Source organism: Pleurodeles waltl, chromosome 1_2 (genome assembly GCF_031143425.1).
Source record: "Pleurodeles waltl isolate 20211129_DDA chromosome 1_2, aPleWal1.hap1.20221129, whole genome shotgun sequence".
Lineage (NCBI taxonomy): Eukaryota > Metazoa > Chordata > Amphibia > Caudata > Salamandridae > Pleurodeles > Pleurodeles waltl.
This window is the reverse complement of record NC_090437.1, coordinates 93414815-93439781: the sequence shown is the minus strand read 5'-3', so window position 1 is coordinate 93439781 and position 24967 is coordinate 93414815.

Here is a 24967-nt window from a genome sequence, read left to right as displayed (position 1 = left end):
CAGGGCCTGCCTTCAGAAGGGACCTTGCCTACTAAACTCGCCCTGGCCTAGGAGAACCCACAGGCCACCTCCCCCACCCAGACACCTACAATGCACGCTGAATCAGCTGAATGAAAGTGTACTCACCCCCTTGTGGCTGCTGTGATGCCCTCAAGCGCCCATCCAACTCCGGGTACACCACTGCCAGGATCCAAAACATCAGGGGGGTCATGGTGTGACGGGCACCCCTCCCACGTTGGGAGGCCACCCCCAGCTGGGCTTCCGCCGTCTTCTTGCTCCAGCGGCAAATGTCCTCCCATCTTTTCCGGCAGTGGGTGCTCCGTCTGTGGTAGACCCCCAGGGTCCAGACTTCCTTGGCGATGGCACGCCAAATATCCTTCTTCTGGTGGGCGCTGACCTACAGGAATAGTACAGGGGAAAAGGAGAAGATATAACTGTCCGCACCGTCACAGTCATTGGCCCGCATCCCTACCCTTGGCATGACGCACATGCACTCACCTTCGTTTCATGCACGCCTCATTCTCCCCCCCCCCATCTTTCATCCACACCACTCCAAACAGCCATTGCCCATACAGCATGCTCACAGTGTACTCACCTGTTTGTATGGAGGACCGTAGAGTAGCGTGTACTGGGGGAGGACCCCATCCACTAGTTTCTCCAACTCCTCTGTGCTGAAGGCACTTTTCCCAGACACACGAGCCATTGTCTCTTCCAGACTGAGGTCACAGCAGCACTTGCAGTGTAGGTCATCTTCTGTCGAAGATCAGGTATCAAGTGATTGAACAGAGAGAAAATGGCGGGCACGTCCGCGGCGGTGCGTACCTTCATCGCTGGCATACATGGTCATTGGCTCCTAGGACCCATAGGGTCCAATGTTAACCAATGCAGGATTGAGCCGCGGTCTTCGACCGCCTACCGCAACGGTGTACAACGCCAGCGCAGTTACCTCATATCCCCTTGTCCCACTTTACAGGTCAGGCAGCCTCCATTTCAGGGGCCCACATGGCATTATTTTGGACTGCGTCACATATCTAGGCCTTGCTTAAACACTAATACAGCCATATGGTGATTTGCAAACATTTTCCGATTAAGTTGTGTTTACTTACCTCAGAGTTGGTTGACTCTCTGCTCACTGTTCTCCTCCATAGGCAACGTCCGCTGGGGCAGGTGAGGAGATGGCGGCATCCTGCGGTGTACAGACCGCTGGTGGACCTGTCGACAATGGAGGAGCGACATGTGATCATCACCTACAGACTTGATTGTACCACAATCCTGGAACTGTGTGCCCAGTTGGAGCCAGACCTGATGTCAGCTATCCACTATCCCACAGGAATCCCCCCTCTAGTGCACGTGCTTTCAGTACTCCATTTCCTAGCAAGTGGGTCTTTTCAAACAACAGTGGCCATAGCATCAGGGATGTCCCAGCCTACGTTTTCCAACGTGTTGTCCAGAGTGTTGTCTGCCCTACTGAAACACATGCGGACTGTCAACACCAGGACAGTGCGCACTCTACGGGCATCTAGAATGCAAAAACCCAACACTCGCAAGATAATGTAATTTATGCATTGTGATGATATGTTATTGTTTAACCTTTTGCATTGCAGAATTATGCGCTGATAATTCTTGACATTTACATGATGTTTTACGAGTTGGCAAGACGTGCAACTCGTTTCATGAGTATTTAACTTTGTTGTTCATTGCGCGTTACCTTTTTCTGGCATTTACATGGTGGCATTCGAATCGGCAACACGCGCGATTCTTTCCTTGAGTGTTTTTTCATGTTATTCATTGTGCGCTACCATTTCTTGGCATTTGCATGGTGGCATTTGAATCGACAAGACGCGCAATTCTTTCCCTGAGTGCTTTTCATGTTGTTCATTGTGCGCTACCATTTCTTGGCATTTGTATGGTGGCATTTGAATCAGCAAGACGCGCAATTCTTTCCTCGTGTATAAATAATGTAAATTACTGTGCGCTACTATTCTAAGACATTTTCTTGGTAGCATTTCAAGTTGACACGTTGTGTGATTTATTCCTTGAATCTACGTTGTGTGATTTCATGGTGCACAATCCTTTATGGTGTTTAATACTCATATAAAAATCTGCAATGTGCACAATTCACTTCCCAATGTTTTTTCTGAGATGAACACAACAATACCAGAGTTCTAGATGTAATGCTGTGTGTTCCTGATATATATTCTTAAAAGGAGATTCATATGGTTGTTTAGAAATTGCTCAGAGTGTTTCCTGATTCTCATGCTAAAGAGAGTACTCGAATCTGAAAGTCCTATTTAACTTTTCCTGTTTCCTCCTCAGGCATTCGGTCATCTAAAGCCTAGTCAGTTTTAGGACTATTCTAGGGTTGTTCATGTTTTTTGGAAAAGACGAAGCTTAGAGTTGTAGCATGGTACTGATTTCATGAGATGTAATTTTGATGTTGTGTTTTAACCTTTTGCTTCCTACAGGTCTCCTTCCCAGCTGTTCCCGTCCTAATCCCCTTTTCCCCACTTGGACTCTCTTAGACTCTGTGATAAATCTAATCAGAGTATTGGAGCTGTCTTGTGGTGGAAGTGTTGGGAACGTGCACAGACCCCGAGGATCTGTTGACTCTGACACGGAGCTACATCGTTTTCCCTCAGGTGGAGGATTTGCCTACAGTGAAAGGTGACTTCTATGCCCTGGGACGTATCCCCAACATCATAGGTGCCATTGATGGGACACATGTGGCCTTGGTCCCCCCCCGCAGGAGAGAACAGGTGTACAGAAACCAGAAGAGTTACCATTCGATGAATGTGCAGATGGTGTGTTTGGCTGACCAGTACATCTCCCATGTGAATGCCAAATTTCCTGGCTCAGTGCATGATGCTTACATTCTGAGGAATAGCAGCATCCCTTATGTGATGGGGCAACTCCAGAGGCACCGTGTGTGGCTATTAGGTGAGGACATGGACCCTATACAGTGTGAATAGGTGTCTGGGGATGTCCCTATGAGTTAGTGTGTGTCTAACAGTTGTCCATCGCCATTTGCAGGTGACTCTGGTTACTCCAACCTGTCATGGCTACTGACCCCTGTGAGGGATCCCAGGACAAGGGCAGAGGAACGCTACAATGAGGTCCATGGGCGAACTAGGAGGATTATAGAGAGGACCTTCGGCCTCCTGAAGGCCAGGTTCTGGTGCCTCCATATGACAAGTGGTTCCCTATTCTACTCACCAAAGAAGGTATGCAGATCATCGTGGCCTGCTGTATGCTTCACAACTTGGCTTTGCGACAACAGGTGCCTTTTCTGCAGGAGGATGGTCTAGATGGAGGTGTTGTGGCAGCTGTGGAGCCTGTGGATACTGAAGACGAGGAAGCAGAAGAAGAGGACATAGAAAACAGGAACACGGTGATCCACCAATACTTACAGTGAGACCCAGGTAAGAAGACAACACTGCCTGCTACATCTGATTTAATTCTACTACCTCTCATCTGTCTGTCATTTTCACCCAGTGTATGGTCACTGAGTTGTCACTTTCGATTTCACAGATGTGGGTCCCACTGTGTGACATTTGCTTTGTTTCCGTATGGACTAGAGCTGTGTGACATAGGTATGTTGACAATACAATGGACATTGCTATTTCCCTCAGTTATTGCAAATACACAATTGTGAAAGCACAGACTGACTCCAGATTGTTTTGTGATTTAAGGGTGTTTATTTAAGTGCTAAATAGTGGAGGGGGTTGTAAAATGGTCAGGGGTGATGGTGGAGGAATGTCCATGGCAGAGTCCAGTCTATTAGTCTCACAGGTGCATAGGAAGTGGAGCTGGGGCAGTTTAAGTATGGACAGGGTGACAAAGTGGGACAGAAGGATGACATTCAGGGTGGTCTCATTTCTTGGCGGGGGTCTTGGCATTGTTCTCTGTCTTTCTCCTGGATCTCAGGGACTGCTTGCGGGGTGGTTCTCCATCTGCAGGGGGTGGGGTGCAGGTGTCATGGTCCTGTGGCGGTGCCTCCTGTCCACTAGCGCCGGCGGAGGTGGTGGGCTGTTCATCGTCCAGGCTAGTGTCAAGGGCCCCTTGTTGTGCAACTGTGTCCCTCCTGTTGTTGACGAGTTCCTTCAGCATCCCTATAATGGTGCCCAGGGTGGAATTGATGGATTTTAGTTCCTCCCTGAAGCCCAGATACTGTTCCTCCTGCAGCCGCTGTGTCTCCTGAAACTTGGCCAGTACCGTTGCCATCGTCTCCTGGGAATGGTGGTAGGCTCCCATGATGTTAGAGAGGGCCTCGTGGAGAGTGGGTTCCCTGGGCCTGTCCTCCCCCTGTCGCACAGCAGCCCTCCCAGTTCTCCTGTGTTCCTGGGCCTCTTTCCCCTGAACCATGTGCCCACTGCCACTGCCCCCAGGTCCCTGATGTTGTTGGGGTGGTGGGTTAGCCTGGGTTCCCTGTAGTGGTGGACACACTGCTGATTGACGTGTCCTGGGGACAGAGGGATGGGCCCACTGGGTGGGTGCTGTGTTGGTGTTTCCAGAGGGGGGTAGCTCTGTAGTGGCCTGTGCCAGTGTGAGGGGAACCGACTGTCCTGAGGTCCCAGATGGGCCGGGCTGGTCATCTTGATCCAGTTGGACAGAGCTGCTGTCATCACTGTGGGCCTCTTCTGTGGGTGGAGTGGACATGTCTGGACCCTCCTGTCCGGTGACGTTGGGTAGGGGTCTCGCAGGGGTGTAAAGGCATGATTATTGCATCTGTGTATGCCATGGTGTGCAATGGGTGGGTGACCCTGTACCCCAGTGCTTGCATTCCTATGTAGGACCTTGTATGATAATGGTTTAGGGGGGTGTATGGGTATGTGCAGTAGACATGCTTTGGTGATGGGTGTCCATGCTTTGGTGTTACATGCAGGGCTTGGGATGTGTGGTTTGTGATATTGGGACATACGTGAGGAGTTGGAGTGATGGGGGTGAGGGCGAGGGTGGGGGTATGTGATAGCATGCAGGTGGGTGGGGGATGAAGTAGTGAAAGATTTGCCTCAGAGTCCATTCCTCCATCTACTCCTGCGAGGCCTTCAGGATGCAGTATAGCCAAGACCTGCTCCTCCCATGTAGTGAGTTCTGGGGGAGGAGGTGGGGGTCCGTCGCCAGTCCTCTGATCCGCAAGGTGGTGTCTTGAGACCACGGAATGCACCTTCCCCCGTAGGTCGTTCCACCTCTTCCTGATGTCATCCCTAGTTCTTGGGTGCTGTCCCACTGCGTTGACCCTGTCCATGATTCTTTGCCATAGCTCCATCTTCCTAGCTATGGTGGTGTGCTGCACCTGTGATCCGAATAGCTGTGGCTCTACCCAGATGATTTCCTCCACCATGACCCTCAGCTCCTCCTCAGATAACCTGGGGTGTCTTTGTGGGGCCATGGGGTGGTGTGGGTGATGTGTGGGGTGGTGTGTGTTGTGGTGTGTGGGGTGATATTTAGAGGTGTGTTGTGTGAGGTGCTTGAATGTTGTGTGAGTGATGGTGTAGGGTGCCTGTGGATGCTATTGTTCTTTCTGGTGGTGTCTCTCTCTGGCCTTCTGTCGCAATTGTTGACGTAAGGGTTTGTGGGTGATGTGGGTGTGTGTTTTATATTGTATTGGATGTGTGGGAGTGGTGTGTGTATGTGTATCAGGTGTGTATTTCGAATTGTCCAATGTGGATGTGTTTTGTAAATGTGTGTGTATTTTAAGCGCGGCGGTGTACTGCCAATGGAATACCGGGGTTGAAAGACCGCCGCGTGGATTCGTGGGTCGTGATAGTGTGGGCGTATTCCTGTTGGCGTGACGTAGAGGTTTTGTTATCGCCAGTTTATCACTGACCTTTGGTGTGGGGGACTTATGTGGGTGTCTGGATTTTGGCGGATTCCGAGCTGTGGGTCATACCGACAGTGGCGGAATGCCGCGGCGCTGTGTTCGCGGTCTTCTGCATGGCGGTAAGCAGCTTTTACCGCCAATGTTGTAATGACCCAGTATGTGTCTTCCTGCAGATTTCAGAACTTTCCATCACAGAAATCTAAGGAAAATGTGTATTTTTTTCATTACCAGATTTTGATGTTTACAAGGGCTTTAGGGTAAAATTACCCAGTGAGAGCCATGCAAGTCACACCACCGTGGATTCCCCCAGGTGTCTAGTTTTAAAAAATGTGCAGGTTTGCTACATTTCTAGGTGCCAGCTGATCTAAGGACCAAACTCCACAGCTACCCACTGTGCAAAGAAAGGTTCAGTTTTAAGTGGAAACATGTGATGTATCCATCTTGCATTTTGAGCCGCTTCTTGTCACAGGCACTCGGGGAACATATTTATACCCCATTAGCACCAATTTTGCGTCATTTTTTTAAATCAAATTCTGCGCAAGCCTAACTCCAAAGTTATACTTTGGCGATAGACCCATGTAGCGTCAAGGTTTTGGAGCTAAAGTCATTTTTTGCCTGCGGGAAAATACCTTGCATCAATAAGATGCAAGGTAGGCGTTCCCGGGCAAAAAATGATGATATGGCCTTAGCGCCATATCTATCCCCTCGTGCTAAGTGCCATTATTTAACGCCTGGGTCAGGGCAGGGGTTAGGGGACCTGTGGGCCTATTTCCATGGTCAGAGACCACAGGTGCCCTTCCCAAGGCCAAGGGACACCCAAACCCACACCAGAGAGACTCCAGAAGATGGGGGACCCCATCCTCTGGCAAGTAAGGTAAGTACCGGTAAATATATATATATATTTTTTAAGAAGTGACTTGGGGGGGCCCATGGCACTGGGCCCAATGGCCATGCCCAGGGGACATAAGACCCCTGGGTATGGCCATTGGGGTGGTGGGCATGGCTCCTGTCTTTACCAAGACAGGAGTCATGTCCATGGGGTAGTGCGTCAAATGATGACGCTAGTCTGGTTAGAGGCATTATTTATGCCTCTGCCCACACTAGCGTCATCCTTTGACGCACAACCTCCTGTTTCCCGTACACCTTCCCCACCCGGCTAGCATCCTTTTTTATGACACTAGGCGGGCCTTACTGCCGGCTACCGTCATTCTATAGGTATGACGCCCGGTGTCTTAGGATGGCTCTAGGCCGCAGTATACTTTTTTTACGCAATACTGCGTTAGCACAGTTTTGCGTGAAAAAGTATAAATCAGGGCCTAAGACTACCCATGCAGGTGAGGAACCATTTTTGTAGCCACGCATGTGGGAGCACAGAATAGTAGAACATTTGTTTAGGAAAGTGGAGTATAATGTAGTGAGGCTGGTGAGGCTTCACTGTGCAGTACTCTCACAATACCCCAAAGGTATGTCCTTTGGATTTACAACGTTAGACCTGACAGCCTTAGGGTGGCATTCTCCCACATTTTTGCCTGCCTCCCTCCATTTTTCTGACCTCGTTTTTGCTGGCTTTAGGCCTCTGCGCATTTTACCACTGCTAACCGGTGCTAAAGTGGTTGTGCTTTCTCCCCTAAACATAGTAATATTGGTTCATCCCCCATTTCCATATTTAATTTACTTATAAGTCCCTAGTAAAGTGCACTGTGTGGGACCAAGGCCTGTAAATTAAATGCTACTAGTGGGTATGCAGAACTGATTGTGCCCCCTACTTTGTTAGCCCTTTAAACATGTCTCAGGCCTGCCAGTGCAGAGCCTGTATGTGCAGTTTTACACTGCAATCACAACCCGGCAATTAAACCCTCTTTCAAGGCCTAAACCTTCCCTTTTTATCCATATAAGTCACCCCAAATGTAGGCCCTCTATAACCCACAGGGCAGGGTGTCGTGTATTGAAAAGGCAAAACATACATTTTTAAGTTTTACATGTTTTGATAGTGAAAACCTCCCAATTTCGTTTGCCACTTTTGCAAGGCCTATCTCTCCCATAGGATAAAATTGGGATTACCTTATTACGTCTTTTACGTTTAATTCCCATTTGTGAAGAGATCGACTTTTCAAGTTTGGCATCTCTGGACTCAATTTAAAATCACAACTTATGGTGAAGTTGAATTTTAAATTACAGTTTAGCAAATGCCACTTTTAGAAAAGTGGCATTTATTTGCTTTAGCTATTTGGGCCCTGATTTATACTTTTTTTGCACCGCATTACCGTCATTTTTGACGCAAAAGCAGCGCAAACTTACAAAATACAATTGTATTTTGCACTGCTTTTGCGTCAAAAATGACGGTAATGCTGTGCAAAAAAGTATAAATCAGGTCCTTGTTGCCTAATGCCTGTCTCTGTTCAGTCTGGGTGGTGTGATAGCTGAGCTTTCTGTATTCCCTCTAGACAGCCACACATAGAGGACTTTTAAGGTGTGACTGCTGGAGCTTCCTGGGAAATTTGGGAGGGAGGAGCTGAACACAGCCTCACACTAACACCTGAATAGGCTGTGCCCTGCACACAACCAAAGGGCTGTATACCCCCTCTACCTCAGTAGTGAATCTGGAGCCAAGGCAGGAAGGGTGTAGTGTTGTGTGAGTTAGCAATGACAGAACTCTTTTGATCCCTGATTGTAGAAAGTAGACTCTCTATATAGTTTACTAAAATGAAGTACACCATGCAGAGAGTCCAGTGGATCCCCAGTTGGTTTGCAGATGCAAAAGTAGATAGGTCCAATGCTCTATTTGTGGTAGTGTGGGTGAGCAGTTAGGCTTATAAAGGAGTTGTGTTAAGCATTTGCTATACTCACAGAGACAATGAAACATACACTCAAAGAATAAATCAGAGACCAATTTAGAAAAATAACAATTATTTTTATATATGTTTCAAACCCAAGAACTTCGTAATCAGATAAGTAGGTTTTTAAGCATAAATAATTTGCAGTTTCAGAAATCAACAATTAGTGCAATTTTCAGAGTTCTTTCAGCGTTATCCTATTGAGGGAAACGATGTTCAGCAAATAGCGGGTTAACAATGAGTTAATAGGTCGAGCTCAGGAAGCGAAGGTAAGTACTGGGCACTGATCAGAACCACACCAGCAGGTCACATCGGCCATCACTGGGGTGGCCAGGTGCAGGGGTGCAGTAAGGTGTCGGATGCCAAACGGTTCTCTGTGGGAGTTGGACCTTGTGACAGCAGGCTGCAGGCTCTGGCTAGTAAACCAGTCAAAAACAACAAACAAGTGAGTTAAATACTTGGGGTGCTCGGGGACATGAGTGCACCTTTGGTCCTTTTCTCCAGGGCCCAGGGGTGACGAATACAGGTGTGTCTTTAGGCATCGAGTTTTTCTGTCCGGGAGCACTCACGGTCAGGGGGTCCTGTTTGTTTGAGGCTGTAGGTGTCATTGGGGAGTCCAGCAGAGGTGGACCCAGGGTAGAGTCGTGCTCAGGTGAGCCGGTCAGATGTCGTTGGCACTGGTGAGCCCCCTCAGAATGCTTTGAGGGGGACAGGTGCAGTGGGTGCTGAAGGTTTTGGGGTTTCTCTGACCACAAGGCTGCAGGATAGGGGACCTGCGTGCAGAGGCTGCAGGCATCTTAGGTGTGTCCAGGAGAGGTGACACTCGGGTGTACGTGGACTCTGGACAGCTGGGGAACCTTGCTAGCAATGTTGGTCCGCTTCTCCCTGGGTCATGGTGCAAAGGTCACTTCAGGTGTCGGGCCTTTGCTGTTCTTGAAGCTGCAGAGTCCTTTCTGGTTACTTTGCTGCTGAGCAGGTCTGCAGCTCATGGGAGTCTTGAGTCTTTTTAGAAGGCAGACCGTCCTCGTTTTCTTGGAGACTCAGCTGCAGGATGAGTTGTCTTCTTGGACAGAGTCCGGTGAGGTCAGCAAGCAGGCAGGTTGTGCTGGTACCGAGCTAGCTGTTTATTCTTTTCCTTTTCTGCAGGGGTGCAACTCTTCTTTGTTCTTCCTTGGTAGGTCATCGAGATCTGAGTTCTATGGTTCAGGGGTGCTACCTAAATACTCAATTTAGGGATGTTACAGGGAGTGCCAGGTTGTAGCCAATGGGCTGACCACCTATAGAGTGACAACACCCTTCTTATGACTACTTCTGCTGGGAAGTGGGCATAACCCTAACCTTAGTGGCCTAATTCCTTCCAAACAAAATGGAGGCATTTAAAGAGTAGTGTCCACTTTTGCTCGTCAATTTTAGGGATGGGACTAGCATGAAGTGGGCACACCTCCTAATCTGCACGATTTTCCCACCTGTGCTGCCATCAAAAGTGGGGTCAGAACAGTGGAGCTGGTCATCATCGCAATCTGTAGAGCCCTGGGTTGCATTTCAAAGACAGCCAGACCTTTGAAGCTCCCTGCCATAGGATTTCCATCCTGCTCCGGACAAGGTGTTAGCACCTCTTCCCTGAGCAGGCCTTTTTTCTGGGCCTCCAAGAGCATTGTCTCTCACTGTAGGGGGCCAGAACTCAGACTATAGTGGCTGCACTGGTTGTGACCAGACAGTGAACACACCAGTAACTGGGTAGGTTTTCAGGGGGCCCCTTTAAGGTGTTCTCTAGGTGCAGTTATTAATAAATCCCTCACTGACATCAGTGAGGATTTATTATTCGGAGATTTGATACCAAACATCCCTATATCCAGATAAGCCATCATGTAGCTGGAGAACTCGTAATGACCAGTGTCCAGCATATGCATTTAGAATGGCTTCCATGGTTACTCACTATGTCTGAGAATTGACAAAGATATAGCTGGGGTTTGTCTGCTCGTGCAGATATCCCCTCGCATGTAATATAATGTACCTTGCTTGAGGGCTGTAAGGCCTGCCAGAGGGGTGACTTACATATATTGCATTCATTGTTAGGGGACATGGCACATAGGGTGTGTGCCATGTCGTATTTTCACTTTTGTCTGCACCAGGACATGTAGTCTGCGTAGCCAGTACTGTGTGCACTTAGTGAGAGAGCCCCTGAGGGTGGCCTCCTTTAGTACTCCAGGCCCTAGGTAACAGGGGTACCATTTACTAGGGACTTACAGTGGTATCTAAAGGTTTTGTCAATGGGGAAAATGACTCTGCAATTTGGGGGAAAGAGATCTGGCACTGGGGACCTGATTAGCAGGGACCCAGTGCACTTTCAGTCGAAATTACACCAGAAACCAAGCAAAAAGAAGGGGGTGAGAACCATGTGAAAAGAGGTACTTTCCTACACTGATGGACTCTGTAGAATTGTGCCATAAGTTTGCGTGTGTAGTGAAGAGAACGCAGGTTTAGAATGTTGAGGATGCAGTTACATGGAGATAAAGAAAGACATGTAACATCAAGCTCTTTATTCATTTACGGGGCCCCAGGCTGGGAAGGATGCTACAACTGGCAATGAGATAGGGGATATGTAACCAGAAGATCAACAGTGCTCTCCCAGACAGTTTGCAGTGGTCCAGCAAACTGCTTGTGCATGCCACGTGTACCTCAGTCAAAGTGGAGAATCAGCGGTCAGTATATGTGGAGTCAAAGCTGATGTCCAGCCAGTACAAGACCTTCAAAGAAAGTGAAGGACCTACCGAAAGATCCATTTGTCTTTGGTCAGAAGATTGCTAATACAACCGAGATAAGAGGAATGACACCACAACTTATCACAAAGCTGTCATTTATACAGTACAATAACACTAAAGCCAGTGATAATCAAGTACAGAATGCGCAATCAGCAGCAATGGCTAATTGTAAAAGAAGTGCTAAGAGGCAGAGATTAACCAGGTGTAATACAGTGCAAAGAAACGCCAAAAAGCGAAGTGGTCCAGTTACAAGAAACAGTCACCTGCTTACCAGAACCAGGATAAAGATAGTTATCCCACCTCAGTACCAGGTGCTGTAACCTAAAAAGAAGGACAAGGGTTGTGCTTACGAGGTGTTGTATAGCTATTTTAGCCATATTTTAGACACATTATTTTAGCAAACTAGGCCTGCCGTTGTGCACTTTAGCCTAGTTATATTTTATTCAGCATTGCTTTATTTTTCTAGCATTAGCCACATTTACGGTGTTGTTTTATTTTCTCTATCTAGTTGTTCTTTTGCCTAGGAAAGCATCACATTCTTAGCAGGACATTAATTTCACTTTGTGCTTTCCTCAAGGCTGCAGTCAGATAGGGTTGCTGGCAAAAGTGGTACGATGTGTCTCCGACATTCATAGAAACATACATATTCTTACGTGGGGATTCTTTCTTAGAACATCAGTGGTTTTATTATAAAAACACTTCTCTGTTCCATACAAGTTAGAGGGAGATTCCATCCAGATGACCACGACAACATGCTGACTGCTGAATGTTTTTTGCTAAAGCTGCCTGTTTAGACTTCCAGATCCCTGGCCTATATGGGGACGGTGTCTCTTTAGACAACAGGCTTCCTCGCTCAGGTATGGGGGATGATGTCTTCACGGGGGAAACCTGAAGGGTGGATAAGGTCCTATCACGCTGTGCTCTAACATAGCTTAGATAGGAAACAAATATATCATTCCTAGTGACTGTATGGTGGGACTGTTTTTGTATTTCACTCTCCTTGTCACAATTTTGCTTTTGTGTTTTATCATCTTAGTTATTACAATACATGCCATTTTATCTAAGATGCAGTTACTTCAATAAACCTTATTGAACTATACTCTGCTTCTGTATGTCTTTGCCAGTGTGAGACTAATGTAACTGAGAGAAAGGGATGAGATCTGATCAACCGCGATTCCCCTGAGGAGTCCTGTCTGTCATGTGCCCGGTTGCCACAATCATCCCCGTTCTTGGGTGGAGGCACTGCTAGTTGGCTGGAAAACCTGGATTAGGCCGACAGGCATCACATGGTGTGGGATTTTGCTCAGTCCCCTCAATTCAGGTGATTTTGCTGCCCAAATCAAGTAGTCTCATTAGGATAATGAGAACCTACGAACAGAGGCTGGTAAGTCCTGTTGGACTGACTGATGGGCCATAAGTGGCGGTAAGAACAGTGGATGTGTGTTTTTCAAATTACCACAAAGAAAGAGACCACAGTTCCACAAACTGTCAAATATGATCCAGAGGCCAGCGTGTCACAAAGTCTCAGAGATGGTGTGAACAAACAAGATCGCAGTGGTCAACAAATAGTGCCAGAGAGAACTCCACTCTGTGTTGGCAAGTTCAACAAATGGTTATAATGCTGTTCTTTTCCTGAAACCACCACCACCACCATTCGATACTGCCAAAAAGCAAAACATTGTGGACAGATGGTCTGTCTGGATAGAAACATTTGATGATTTCTTTGATGCACTGGAAGAAGCAAATAACAAGAAGATTATCAAGTACCTCAAGAATCTTGCCAGTGCAGGTGTAAAAGAAGTTATAAAGAAAATGCTGCGAGCTGATGGAGTTACGTACTGTCAAATCAAAGAAGCCTTGAATCTCAAATTCAATCCAATGCCGGATATCAATTACCAAAGGTACATTTTTGGTCAGGAACAACAGAAAGTCAATGAAACAATTGATGGATTTTTTTGAGAGGCTGGGTATACTAATCAAACACTGTAAGTTCAATGAATTTAATGATGAGGAGGCTATACGTCTGAGAGTTATTAATGTATGCCTGTCAGATTCATCATCACCCAGAGCTTTATTCGGTCATCAAAAAAATCATCAACGCGTACAAAACAGGATACTCCATATAAATTTACATTAATAAATGCAAAAGATAAAAACCTACGTAAAATATTAGCAACAATAAAATCAATCAATCCCTGAAACCCCAGCCACTGAGTATGCGTGATTAGCACAAATTATTAAACATAATTCATTGATATTCTTTTTAAAAAACTGGTGCGTGTGTTCCATGCAGCCACAAGGAACTTGCCAACTGCCTGCACCATAACAGTAGATGTATTGCTTTTTAAAATCCTGAGGGAAGTAACATATTGTCTGGTGTCCAGGCTGTGGCAGATAGGATGTATCCACTTGTGCCAGGAAATAGTGTGAACTGTACAGAAAAACAAGAAATGTTCAACCGACTCAGAACCTGCACCACACAGCGGGCATATGTTTGATACAGATGTTGCCTTCCTGCTACTTTTCAAAGACAGTATTGGCAAACACACACAATGAAAGAGAATATACAAGCTCTTGGCAAGGGGTTCAGGAATAATATCTAAAAAGGACTCATACCGTGGGCACCACTTAAAATCAAGGAATTGATTAGTCAACCGCCCGTGAATTGTAGCACAAAGGTGGTTGTTCCTAACATAGGCCCAATAAACTGATTTCAGGGATTGAATCTGGGCTTTCCTTAAACCCTGGGGATTCTCCAAAACACCCAAAAGACACAGGATACGGAGCCAGTTTGACACATGCTTAAACCATGGGATAGATGCTACGTTAGGTCTTTTTAAAAGATCAATAAGTGAATTCCTGCAAATACTTAGTTTCTGAATGGACCATATCCTTACCCAGTATGACAGAGGTTTTAAAACTAGTATATCTAAAATCCGATTAAGACCAAGAACGAGATAGATGGGATCAGAGGGGTACTGCCTGGACAAGCAAGTAAAGCTCTAACAAAGCTATTTTCTCTCACAGACAGTTTGTGAACTTTTCAATAGCCCCACACCTCTGCACCATAGATAGCAGCATTTTGTGCTTTTTCCAAATAAATCTTTAGGGCCGGAGATCCAGCTCTCGCGTCTGTACTCTTATACAAGCACAAGATAGCACCTAACCTTTGTTGTAGGAGAAACAAACTCTTACTTATGTGATCCTCCCACTTAAAATTGTTTGAGATCATGACACCTAGATAATCTATGGAGCCAACCCTGTCCAAGGGAACACCGTCTACAAAAAATTTGCATTTCTTTGCTGGGCCAGGACTGAGCACCATCAGTTTTGTTGTGCTAACATTCAGTTCCAGCCCGCGATCTGCACAAAAAGCTATAGACCTATTGACAAGAATCTGTAGTCCTTCTAGTGTCTTGGAAATAAGGAAAGAATCATCAGAGAAAAGCAATATAGGGATTTTTTGAGCATTTAAAGTGGGGGCGTCATTTTGACAAGAAGACAAGGCTTGAATCACCCCATTTATATATAAAGTAAATAATGACTGTGCAACGACTCAACCTCGACGAACCCCCTGCTGTATGGGGATATGGTCAGTCAATTCTCCCCATCTCACCTGAGCGTAGGTACCTTCAAGGAGCAGCATTAAAAGATGAATTATGCTCCTGGGTGTACATTCTTTATTTAAGACCTCCCATAATTTCTATCTAGGGACCAAATCAAATATCGATCAAAGGTCCACAAAAGTGGCGTACAGACTTTGTTTGGCAAGAAGTACATACTTCCAATATAGAAGAGCCAACGGGAAGACTTGGTCTACAGTACTATTTTTGGGTTGAAAACCCACCTGAAGGGGGGACAGCACATGATTATCATACACCCACTCTAATAACCTATCCAGAACCTGCTTTGCAACAATGTTTTGTAGGTTATCAATAAGGCTGATAGATATGTAATTAGCAGGAGAGCTCACTTCACCTTTCTCATAGATTGGTATTATTTTGGCTCCCTTCCAGGTAGCAGGGATGGGGTTGCTGGCTGCTATAGCATTGGATATCACATTGATGTAACTGGACCAAATTATAAGCTCAGATTTATATAGATCCCTTGGTGTTTTGTCAGGGCCAGGTCCTTTGGAAGATTTCAAAGAAGCAATTTCAGCACTAGTTTCTCCCAAGGTAGCAACAATGTAGTCATCAGGAATACTAATGCCCACCCCAGACCCTCGTAACAAGTGGTTCAGTTCTAACTGCCTCAGTTGAGAAGAGTAGCAACTAGATGTATCACTGGGTAGAGCATAAAGATTGGAAAGGTTATCAACCCAACTCTCCGGTTGGATATGATAATGATTAAAACTCCCACCCTCATTATGACTTTGAGAGAGTAACTTCCAGAAAGTCCTATTATATTTAAAATGGTTGTTTCAAGCAAATTCTGCCAAACGGTATCTTCCAGGTTTTCCTTTGCCTGCGCTATGGCCTTATTATATATAACTCTGGCTGTCCTAATCATCACTTATGATCGAGACACAACTGCTAACTTTAGTGCTGATTTAGTCATTGAGCAATTATTGTTAATCCACTTTTTTATGTGCGGAGACAGTCCTCTTGTAGTGGTCTTGCTATAAACGCCCTGTAATTTGGGAACCAAGGTCTCATGAATGTTGAGGATTGGACTATTTTCAATCTCATGTTCCTCATAATTAGATAAGGCAACAATAAACAGATTATAGATCTCCTTATACAAATAAGGGTTTGGCATCACTTTTGGCCAGGTAACACGTTTATAATCATTTGCCACTAATGGTTCGGGCACCAAAGTAGAATGGTTATTCTGTGATCTCATAAATACATCGCTATGCAAAGTAAGAAGTAAACAATTATGATCTCTATCATGGCAAAAATCAACCATCATATCTTCCAGCATAGGCCACAATCTAATATCTACTAAAAAATAATAAATGACACTAGTCAACTGGCTACGCTTAAAGGTGGGAACCTTACATCGATCCGAGTACATACGACCATTACAAGCCCTAGGCCCTTGCTTAAGACACAGTGCTATTAACTGAGGGGCATCACGCGAACAAATAGGCAGTAGTTTTCCCATCAGTCGTGGGATACCCCAATATTCATCCTCATCAACAGTTAAATCGCAGCTACATGAAGAGGGTTCAAATGAACAATTAACATCACCAGCGACCACTAAATTAAAAGAATAATGCAATGTATCTGTAAATTCAATCAACTGTGCCAAGGTATGAGACTCTACACCCCATCACACTGATCCAGTATATACATTAATTATTACAGGCCTAAAGCCTCACTTGAATTCAAGCTGAATGACTAGTAAATCCAGTGAGTCTATTTTTAGGGTGAGTGAGTGCACTGCAGTTTCTTATTTATCAATATCAAAAGGCCTCCCTTAGCCCGACCGCTACTCCCAGCAGCGGGCTGGGCCTCCACATAATAAGATTAAAAAAACATGCAGGGAGACTGGGGCCAAAGCCCAAGTCTCCTGAAATATACATATATCCTGCTTATTAACATAGACGGCCCACTCGGGGTCCATCAATTTGCTACTCAACCCTGCCAGATTCCAAGACATGATAGATAGCTTAGCTCTACCATCAAAAGTACTAAGCCTATAACTCTGGGCCTTGTCCCCTATGCCACAATCAACAGGCCCAACCAACACACCATCCCTACCTACAGGGGCCACTAGTATAATTGCAGTGTAAGATTTAGTGGATAGTCAATCAATAGCAGTCAGGTGAAGGGAATTGCTATCTGCAAAAGCAAGGACATGTAATTGACTGAGATCAAACCTCCCACCTACTATTTCCCCGGAAGTTATAGGTGTAGCAATATCAGGCGGAGATAGTTTTGCCTAATGCCCACCGCTCGAGGGTTCTTGAGGTAAACGGTGTGCAATTCATATTCAATGAGATTGGTCACTAGCAGCTTATCGATAAGAAGGATAGAAATAAAATCATAATGTGCCCCTTGCAGACTGTGTCTTACAGCCTCTACAATATCCACTCTAATGACAGAGAGGTAACTGTGCTGAACTCTCCGCCAGTAGGTAACCTTATTTATCAGGGAGTCCTGTGTTTCTGAAGACCCTAATGGCAACTTTGGCACCCTGACCATAAAAATAGTTCTTCCTGACCTTCCTGCACCCAGAGCCTGTTGCTTTGCTGTTGATGGTCTTACGTCAGACCAATGCTGAGGACAACCTAATGCCCTGGTCTCTTGCACCGTAGATATAGCTTCTCCAAAAGACACCTAGATACAAACCCTCCTTGAAGACCCTTTATGTGAGCAGTGGAATGGGGCATATCAAGGTGGCCTAGCTCAGCAGAAGCACTCCCCTTTACATCAAGATTGTGCTTGCGCCTACTGGCCCCAGAAGAGGCCTCTGTTTCCTCAGCATGAGGAGCAGGTTGGTTCATAGGGGGCGAGTCAGTGGCAAACCCTAGGGGATGGTCACTAGATAATAATCTAGGTTCTGACAAAACAGTATCAGTGGTCCCTCCTCCTGAAGCAGACACTGTCCCATCCACACTTGGCCTCGAGCGCCTGCACCTGCAAGCTGACTAGATTTCCCCCATTACTGTATCCAACAGCAGCAGCACAAGAATCTTGACATCCTCTAGTTTCAGGTGCACAGATGCCAAATCGGAACTATTACGAGACCTCAACGAGCTTCCTTGGCCCAGGCATATATTAGCCAAGGGATTGTCTCCAACAGGCAACCCCCTAAAAGGAAAAGAAGCATCATCACAGGGACCCCCATTTTCCGCCAGTGGGCCACACTGGTTAGAGCACAAAATGTTCTGAACCACAACAACCTCAGGGCTTAAGGGAAGGCGGGAGGATAACTCTTCCATAGCAGTACTTCCGTTCTCTCACTGTGGCACAGCTGAGCAATAGCACTGATAAGCCGTCGTCATGTCGCGTAGGCTCTCATTATCCTAATGAGACTACTGGATTTTGAGCGGCAAGATCGCTCACAGTGTGGGGGACTAAGTCTGACCCGCGGTGGATGACACTTGTCACTCTAAATCCAGGTTTTGCTCCGGCTAACTAGCAGTGCCTCATCTCTCCCGAATGGTAGAGACAATTGGGCAGCCGAGCACATGACATCTTAGTACTTCTCAGGGAAGTCGTGGTCACTCAGGTCGCAACCAGTTCTCTCATACACCGTACAGTCTCATATATAAATGACAAAGGCAGTTTATGTTTTAAAGATTGGTTTAATAAAACAACTGCATTTTAGATAGCAAAGTGTGAGCTGCAACAACCAGAACTATACAACACAGTAAAATTAAAATAGTAACGATGAGAGTGAAGCACAAGAATAAGGCTATCATAGTGCAGCTAGAATATTTTCTCTCTAATTTATATTTCGAGCACAGCATGTGAAGCTCTAAGCCTGCCTTTCAGGTTCCCCCGGGAGGACATCAACCCTCATACCTGAGCAAAGGCCTGTAATCTGCATCAGCATCTGCAACGGGCATTCAGCATCTAGTTGTCGGTCCCTGGCTGGAATCTCCCTCTTGACGTATACTAGGACTAGGAAGTGTTTTATAACTAACACGCAGATGTTCTAAGAAAATGTCCCTATGTAAGGATGTGTATTTTCTACGAATACTGGAGATTAAACATCTACCACGTTTACCGGCAGTGTACCAGACTGTAGCCTTGACTGAAGCACAGGGCGATCAAGAATGCATTATTTGGGAACACAGAGCTGAACTAAGCTAAACAGTGTGATAGAAGAAATTAAAACAAGACCGTAAAACTGGTTATTGTAAAATAACAGTGCAAAGCTGAATAAAATGTATCTAGGGCAAAGTGCACAGCAGCCTAGTATGTTAAACTAACGTGCATGAAGCTATATTAAAAATGGCTACACTACAGTCACATGGGACGATACTTCGCTTGCATATTGGACTAGTTCCTTTTGTCCAATGTCGCTTAAGGTATTAGTTGGCCGAGGCCTTTTCTTAAACATATCAGGAATTTTATTAGCTTGGTGGCCGCCATTTGCCGGGGTTATAGTTGCATTACTTCTCAGAATGGCCTCCACTTCCTCTATCAAGGTGTCAATATTCTCTAATGTACTGTTCTCCTTGCTGCCCAGAGAGCTGGTTTTGTTGTTTCTTAGATTTCTTTGGACCACATGTATATGCACGACCATCTACAGCTTTGAGCTTGCCCATGGCCGCTCGTGTGGTGCTAAAGAAGTATCTTGTAAGGAGTAAAGCAGACATGACCAGAGATATGTACTGACCCACTTCTAGGTCTAGCACTTACTTCTAGAACGATTAAAGAAACGGACAGTCGAGCCTCTTCCGGGCGAAGATAGGCAAAGTGTTGGCCTGGTCTTCGTCCGGGCACAAGCCTGGGCACGTCCCGCTGTGGAGATAACCAGCACTTTTATAGTGCATCACCAGGCTGGGAGGCGAGGTCCAAATGTAGTGCAGGCTGGGGGATGAAGCCGCACCCAGGCCAAGAAGCGTTACCCAGAGGGATTCCCTTACAATATGTGCGTATCTGTAGGAGGCTGGCCTGGTTTGTAGTGGGTACCTTGGGTACTTACTCCAGGTCCAGTTATCCCTTGTTAGTGAATGTAGTATTGTTCTTGCAGCTTAGGCTGATAGAGGTAGCTATAGCAGAGCAGCTTAGGCTGAACTAGGAGACATGCAAAGCTCATGCAATACCACTTATAGTTACACAGTAATTATACACAAGTAAAGACAATACTCAGTGTTACCAAAGATAAAGGTATTTATTTGGGTGACACAGTACCAAAAATATTTTAGAGACAATACTCCTTCTGGAGGTAAGTATTATACACAATATATACACTAGACACCAAAATTAGACAAGTAAATTGTCATAGAACAATGCTAACAGTAGGAAATCCTATAGACCGCAATGGAAGAAAATAGGTCTAGGGGCAACACAAACTATATACTAAAAAAGTGGAATGTGAATCACAAACTCCCCCTAGACAAGTGTAGTGTGTGCAGAATCGCTGGGACAGTAGGAATACAGTAAAGGTAAGTAAATTGTTGGAAGGCACCAACTAGCCTTGGCTACAACAAAAGTGCGTTTTTCCTCAAAATGGTGCTGGATGGACCAAGGAGGGACCTGGGGGCCTCAACTCTTTGAAGAGGTGGCTCTCTTTGTTGGCGGCTCTCAGCACTTTAGAAAGCCCTCAGGATGCCTGCCGGCACCCCCAGAAGCTGCAGGATTCAGGTTCAAAGGAGGTGCAAAACACGATTGATGCAGCACAACAAAAGAAGGTCCCACACTGCCGGAGAACAACTCAGCAAGTTGAGCGTGACAGGGTGGAGTGCTGGGGACCTGGGCTAGGCTGTGCATGAAGGAATTTTGCAAAGAGTGCACAGAGGCCTCAGGAGGCGAAGAAGGCACAATACACAGGGGTAGCATCGTTCTCGGGCAAGGCAAGGTCTTACCTCCTCCAAATTGCATCAGCAGGACCTCAGCACAGTCTATGTCGATGATGCCCATCCTCTGTGTCCTTAGGAGCACGCTTGTTGCTGTGAGAGGAGTCCCAGTGTGTCAGTCATCACCTTAGCAGGTGCCTGCATGGAGCAGGGGATTGATTCCGTCACTCCACAGGAGAGTTCTTCGGTCCTTCTAGTGCAGGATGAAGACAGGTAGTCCCCAGAGCATGCACACCGTGGAAACTGTTGCAGTTGCTGACTTGGAGCTGAGGTTGTTGAAGAAAAGTGTCTCTTGTAGACACTTTTTTGCAGTTACAGTGTTTCTTGGAGCAGGCTGCAGTTGATCTGAGGTCAGAAGAGTCTGAAGTTTTTGCAGAGGATTGCTGAAGGAAACTTGCAAGCAGAATCTGAAGAGAACCCACATGAGAGACCCTAAATAGCCCTGAGATGGGATTTGCTACCTTATCAGGTATGGACCTATCAGGAGGGGTCTCTGATGTCACCTGCTGGCACTGGCCACTCAGAGCCCTCCAGAGTGCCCCCACACCTTGCAAAGCAAGATGGCTGAAGTCTGGGACACACTGGAGGAGCTCTGGGCACCACCACTGGGGTGGTGATGGACAGGGGAGTGATCACTCCCCTTTCCTGTGTCCAGTTACCCACCAGGGCAGGGGATAAGGAGTCCCTGAACCGATGTAGACTGGTTTATGCAAGGAAGGCACCATCTGTGCCCTTCAAAGCATTCCCAGAGGCTGGGGGAGGCTACCCCTCCCCAGCCTGTAACACCTATTTCCAAAGGGAAAGGGTGTAGCACCCTGCTCTCAGAGGAAATGATTTGTTCTGCCTTCCTGGGACTGGGCTGCCCAGACCCCAGGAGGGCAGAACCCTGTCTGTGAGATGGCAGCAGCTGTATATATTTGTTCAAACAAAGTTTCTGACTTTCAATGCATTTCTTTATGAGTTATTGTGATTGCACGTCTCTTCCCACACTCTCTGCTTTGTTCTCTCCCCCTCCCATGGGTCTGGAGACTACAACTCCCCTCGCTGTCCGTGGAGTGAAGCTTGTTCCTTCTACACAAGCTGCCAGTCATCACCACAATTACGCTGCATGTGTGGGTGGAAGCAGCGCAGCTCAGCCGGAGAGCAGGCAAGGGCTCAGTCAGAGAGGAAGAGAACCAGGGGCCGTCAGACAGTGGCTGTCTGCATGAAAGAGCCCCGAAAGTGGAGCCCTGTCTGTTGGCTTTTCTTCCCAGGGCTCTAGGAGATACTCGGTACCACATGCAGAAGACACCAACTCACATGGCTGGCATGGCAGGCAGCACGGAGGAATGCAAGCAGGCGTCAAAATCAAGGCGAGTCCGGGGCAGGGAGGGGTGGAGGACAGGGGCCTGCTGTGTTGTGGGTGACCTGTCAGATTCATTCAGACGACGAATGCTGAGAGAGAGCGAGAGAGAGATAGAGAGAGAGAGTGCTCATGGCTGCCAGAGCTGAGGAGCTTGCCGATTAACTAGCTGCTGACATGGAGGCCGGAGGTGCCCAGAGTGAGTCAGTCATGAACATGAAAAGTAAACTGAAGAGCAAGGCTGAAGGGCACAAAGTAACGTCTCTACAGAAAAAGAAGTTGTGTTTCAGGAGTGGATTTTCATTTCCACATGAAGGTAAATGTTCCGCCGCTGGACAAATATCCAAAGGCTGTAGAAAGGAGATAATTTTGTAATTGTTTGCAAGATGAAAAAAAAGCTAAGTGTTTCTCAAACAGAAAACAAAATGGATGCTCGAACGTTTCAAAAGTGTCGTTCTATGCACACCCACAAGGTCAAGCTGCAAAACCAGCGCAGGCAAACCGACACCAAACAAAGTTGATCGTCATCTAAATCTTCTTCAAAAAGCTCCTCAATGTTAATGTCAAGCAAAAGTGAAGAAGATGGTTGTGCAATGTCAATCTTTACTTCAGAAAACCATACACATGTTGGACTGTCTGCATGTGAAGAAAAATGCGAGTCAAAGAAATGTCGACAAGTTAAAGCACAAAAGTCATTCAAATATTGTCCTAAGATTACACTAAAGAGAAATGGCTGCTCCATACCCTTTATTATCAACAGTGGTGCGTTGATAAACATTATGCATGAGGAGAAATACAATTAAATGTCTTGATTGCCCCGTCTGATGCAGTCGAAGACTAAAGTGTATACATGGGCTGCATCAACCCTTTAAAGAGTCAGGGTTCATTGGTAGCAGTGATGAAACACAAGAAAACAAAACTACAAGCACCCATTCAAGTACTACAAGGGACTGTGTCAAGTGTCTGTTTACTCAGCTTCAGTGCAGCTGTTGATATTGGACTGGTATTGGTTAATTTCAACATGAATGCTCATCATTAAATAATAAGTCCATTCCATTTGCTTTTTCATGGGTTAGGAAAACTTACAACTATAAAATTACAATTGCATATCAATAAGAACGCTTGTCCTGTTGCTCAAAGACACAGTCAAATAGCATTTTGTTACAAGAAGCTTGAATCTTTACTCAAACATGATATCATTGAGCGTTCTACTGGTCCAACGCCCCGGGGTTTCTCTAAATAGTGGTAGTCTCCAAAAAGGACAGTGAAGGAGCCATATGCATTTGTGTTGATATGAGTCAAGCTAAGAAGGCAATTGAACTGGAGAACGACATCCAGGTCTGCACATTGCCAAAAAGTCTTCTTTCACCTTGATGTGAAGAAAAGATATTGTCAACTGGAACTTGTGGAGAATCGTAGGTACATGATCACGTTTTCTACACATTTTGGTCTGTTTCGATATAAAAGACTATGGGCCAGATGTACAACCTTTTGTTTTGCGACTCGCTATTTGCGATCTGTTTGGGAATCGCAAATTGTGAGTCGCAAAACAAAGTGTACACCAGTATTAAGTACACTGTTTGCGATTCCCAATGCAGTCGCAAATAACCTACCTCATCAATATTCATGAGGTAGGTCACAATTTGCAAACCCATTGGGAATGGCGCACTCACAGGGATGGTGGCCTGCTGGGGACAGCAGACCACCACATCTGTGACTGCTTTTTGAATAAAGCAGTGTTTTGTTTAAATGCACCCCATTTTCCTTAAAGGAAAATGGGACGTGTTTCAAAAACAAAAAAATAAAAAGTGTGCTTTTCATTTTTTCAGGGTAAGCAGTTGTCCGTGGGACCACTGCTTGCTCTGAAAAAATATTTTCGCTCTCACTGGTTCGTGGGGAGCCCTTCCCATTTGCAAATGGGTTAACACCGATTTGAAATTGGTGTTAACTGCAATTGTTTTGTGATCGCATTCACAGTCACAAAACAATCATACATACCATTCAGATTCGGTATTAGGAAGGGATGCCCTGAATACACCCCTTCCTAATACCGAATCACAAAACCCAAATTGTGATTCAGTAACAAGTTACTGAATCACAATTTGGGCTTTGCACATTCCAAAAAGCATTTTTATAGTCGCAAACAGGCCGTTTCTGCAAATTTGCACGCTTGCAACTAGAAAAGTGCTTTGTACATGTGGCCCTATGTTTCGGTGTGTCATCCGCTTCAAAGCTTTTTTCATGATGCCATTTGACATATAATACAGCCTGGCTTGTCATGAATGCTTTTAATTATAGTGATGCCATATTAGTTTTCAGAGCTACCCAAAAAGAGCCTGATAAAACTCTCACACAAGTGTGGCATTTACTTGCTGATGCAGGTTTAAGTTTGCATGCTGAGAAAAGTGAGTTCCCTAAGACAAAACTCAAATTGTTTGGACATAACTTTTCTGATGGGCGTTTGGCACTCGATCCATCTAAAGTGCAAGCCTTGTCAACTGGCAGTCCTGCACAAGATGTACCATGTTACGTTCATTTCTTGGCATGGCCAGTTTGATCCAGATGCATACCTTACTTTGCCACAGTGAGTGCTCCGTTAAGTGACCTGATAAAATAGAATGTTTCATTGGTCACATGAATGCAAGCAAAGCTTTAAGAAGATCAAACAAGCCATTGAGAATGCTACTGAAATGCCATACTTTGATCCAAAGCTTCACACAGAGATTG